The sequence below is a fragment of the Pleurodeles waltl genome, chromosome 2_2, assembly GCF_031143425.1.
Source record: "Pleurodeles waltl isolate 20211129_DDA chromosome 2_2, aPleWal1.hap1.20221129, whole genome shotgun sequence".
In the NCBI taxonomy this organism is placed as follows: Eukaryota; Metazoa; Chordata; class Amphibia; order Caudata; family Salamandridae; genus Pleurodeles; species Pleurodeles waltl.
Window position 1 is genome coordinate 57,509,205 of NC_090439.1, and position 3,971 is coordinate 57,513,175.

Consider the following 3,971-nt stretch of genomic DNA (forward strand, 5'->3'; position numbering starts at 1 on the left):
GCTTGCAAACTAATTAATTCGTTAGACACCTCCAGGGCTATCCTCATCATATTGCTTTTTTCCCAAAGCTATGATAAAGCCAATAGGTCTCACCTGTGCAAGACATATTGGCTTTGTCAATCTTTTTTACCATATAGACCAGCTGCGCGGCTACTGTGCAGCATTGTTCAAATAAAACAAAATAAAAAAGCACTATGATGGAGCAAGCGCGTTGACCACGCCATAGCACTTTTTTTTTTTTTTTTACCTTCAGCCATGTTTCATAGCAGCCACGCATGGATAACAAAAGAATGAACGTTGTTACACTTCAGGAACTAGCGAATAATCAATCTGTCCAAAATATAGTTATATTTTCATTTACTAAATAACGGTAACCCAGTACTTGTCAGGGCTTTCAAAAATTGAGTAAAACTCTTATATGTTACTCTCCATGGAAATCTTTAGCAAAAGGCAAAAGATTTATTTGGTTTGAAGAGAAACCAGAGTATACGTTTCAAGGCCGCTGGCTGTCACCAGGAAACACCATTCCACAGACTGTCACGTGATTTAGTTTACTAAGTTCATCTTAGAAAACCCTTTAAAATACAATCAATTAATAATAATTGCTATAATCTGATTGTTGGGCCTGGTCCTTTTTTCAGGGTCATCCCTAAACCTTTTGCCTCCTTCATCCTATTTTTTCTGACCTCTTGCTGTTGGCTCTAGGACTCTGAGCACTTTATCACTGCTGATCAAGGCTAAAATGCAGGTGCTCTCCCTACTAATGTTGGTATGATTGGATTATACCTTATTGGCACATTTAATTTACCTGGAAATCCCTTGTAAAGTGGTATCCCTGTACCCAGGGCCTGTAAATTAAATGCTTCTAGAGGGCCTGCAGCGCTGCTTGCGCCACCCACAGAAGTAGCCTTTCAAACCTGTCTCAGGCCTGCTAGTGCAGGGCCTGCGTGCGCAGTTTCCTGCCATAGGGACCTGACATCTAAGTTTACTTGCCAAGGCCAGAACTCCCTTTTTACTATGTGTAAGTCACCCCCAAGGTAGGCCATAGCTAACAATATGGGCAGGGTGCTATGTATGCATGTAGAAAGCAGGACATGTGCCTGGTTGTGTGGCCTGTCCTGGTAGTGACAAGCAGCCTAATTGGTTTCTCACTGCTGTGATTGCTGTCTTGCTCATAGGATTGCATTGGAAATGCCCTGCCTTATGATAAGGGGCTATTGTATGATTTATGAGGGGTAGAGTAGGCATGTTTGGTATGATTGTAATGGTAGTGAGAAATGCTGCTTACTGGTGTAGGTGGATTTTTTATTACCATTATAAAAATGTCACTTCTAGAAAGTGAGCATTTCTCTGTGCCTATGACCCTGGTGTTTTGCAGCTTGACTCCAATCTATGTCTGGGCAGAGTGACAGTTGGGCTTTGTGCATACTTTTCAGACAGTCTGGGCCATATTAATACTTTTTGATGCAAAACTGCGCTAACGCAGTTTTGCGGCAAAAAAATTAGCGCCGGCTAACGCCATTCTGAAGCGCCATGCGGGCGCCGTATTTATTGAATGGCGTTAGCCGGCGTTAGCCGACCGGCGCTGCCAGGTGTGCGTGAAAAAAAACGACGTACACCAGGCAGCGCCGGCGTAGGGAAAAATGGCGTTTGGGCGTCCCAAAATGGGGCAAGTCAGGCTGAGGCCAAAAAATCGTCTTAACCCGATTTGCGCCATTTTTTTTGGGCGCCCAGACGCCATTAACATGACTCCTGTCTTAGCAAAGACAGGAGTCATGCCCCCTTGCCCAATGGCCATGCCCAGGGGACTTATGTCCCCTGGGCATGGTCATTGGGCATAGTGGCATGTAGGGGGGCACAAATCAGGCCCCCCTATGGCACAAAAAAAATTAAAAAAAATACTTACCACAACTTACCTTTTCTTCCCTGGGATGGGTCCCTCCATCCTTGGGTGTCCTCCTGGGGTGGGCAAGGGTGGCAGGGGGTGTCCCTGGGGGCAGGGGAGGGCACCTCTGGGCTCATTCTGAGCCCACAGGTCCCTTAACGCCTGCCCTGACCCAGGCGTTAAAAAGAGGCGCAAATGCGGGGTTTTTGGCCCCGCCCACTCCCGGGCGTGATTTTTGCCCGGGAGTATAAATACCACGCACATGCCTGGGAGTCATTTTTTAAGACGGGAACGCCTACCTTGCATCTCCTTAACGCAAGGAAGGTGTTCACGCCAAAAAATGACGCTAACTCCATGAACTTTGGCGCTAGACGCGTCTAACGCCAAAGTATAAATATGGAGTTAGTTTTGCGTCGAATTTGCGTCGAAAAAAACGACGCAAATTCGGCGCAAACGAAGTATAAATATGCCCCTCTGTACACAGGGAGAGTGGAGGTGTTACAGAGGTGCATCTGCATTTTGAATGATCTTCCTGGGCTGAGCGAAGGGGAGGTAGGGCACACCTGCTTTTGTAAAGGCGGTACCCTGGCCTCACACAAATGGCTCGTTTACCCCAACTATGCTGAATGAGAGAGGGGACACTCCTGGAACCAGTTGTAACTAGTTGGAATCCTCTTCTCTCCCTCATTGAAAATGCTTTGGAAAACTGAGTATACGTACAGGGGATTTTCCCCATGAAAAAGTGTACACAAGAAACATCTTAAAGATATGGATACAGAATGCTCCTGGAAGGACTCACCAGGAACCGCCTTGACTGCTGCTGCTGACCTGTGACCTGCTGGGTCACTAGGAGGAACTGCTACTGACTGCATCCCCCTTGTGCTGGCCTGTTGCTGGGCCCTGCCGCTCTGTGTTTTCCTTGTGTCCCCAAAGGCTGGGTGCTGTGGGCCTTACCCCCTACATCTACTTGCTTTGCAGCGCGATGAAGCACTTTGCCTTGATTGCAAAGAGCCGGATGGGCGCTTTTCCTATTATTCTCCTAGCGCCTTGAGAGCGCCTTGAGAGCTCTGCTGCTGGGGAAAATCACCACTGTGACCCGGGCGGGTCAACACCTTTGTGGGGTGCACAATCCGCACATTCCATCGGTACCCCCGGGGGAGGGGAGCGCGTTGTAAGATCATCCCTGGAGCACCTGAGAAAACTGCTTCCTGGCACCTTGCTTTGAACACCCAGTGCAGGGAGCACTCACCGGAACTGGTGAGAAGGTGGCCAAATAACTTAGGCATTATTTTCTTTTGCTATGGTGCTAAGTGCCTTCCTGCTGAAATTGTTGTTGTATGCTCTTATTACCGTACTATATTATGCATGGTCATGATAATGTTTTGGCAACATTGATCCTACCTGTGGGTTGGTATGCTGTGATGGCTTGCCAAGTGTTTTCTGATGTTCCTTTTATGGGCATACATGATGATTTTATGACGTGCATTATTTTAGTCATGTTTTTCTGACCACTGCTTATGTTGCAGAATAATCAGTACTATGTGTTCGATATGACTACAGCTTTTTTTTCAGAGTATTGTACTGGGGTGTAATGTTCTGACAACTGTTTGGGTAGCAGGGTATTACTGACATGTTATGTTTGGTCTAATTATGTTTTGTGCAATACAGTTTATTTTTACATAACTCGGTGTTGTGTTTCCTTTGTGGTGGGGATATCCCGTCACGTGTGTTGTGTGTGTTGTGCAAATGCTTTACACCTTGCCTCTGGGATAGGCCTGACTGCTCGTGCCAAGCTACCAAGGGGGTGAACAAGGGTTATCTTGGGTGTGTAACTCCCTCTCCTTAACGAGAGTGGATAGGTTCAGCCTGGCTTAGGTGCATACCCTATTCAACCAGAAGAACGAGTTACTTACCTTCGGTAACGACTTTTCTGGTGGATACATTAGCTACCTGTGGATTCCTCACCTCATGAATACTCCCATGGCGCCAGCATTCTACGGAAATCTTCTTACTAGTCTCTGCACGTCGACGAGGACGTCACTGTCTCGCACGCGACGCTGTCTGACGTCATACAGGCAATAAGAGG

The 3,971-nt window shown here is 47.0% G+C and overlaps 1 non-coding gene across 1 annotated transcript; it reads right to left on the reverse strand.

Annotated features, from left to right (window-relative positions):
• Positions 1-372: 372 nt before the first annotated feature.
• LOC138283148 (U5 spliceosomal RNA) lies at positions 373-488 on the reverse strand. Its single transcript, XR_011201086.1, has one exon. It is a non-coding gene; the product is annotated as a U5 spliceosomal RNA (small nuclear RNA).
• Between the last annotated feature and the right edge of the window lie 3,483 nt (positions 489-3,971).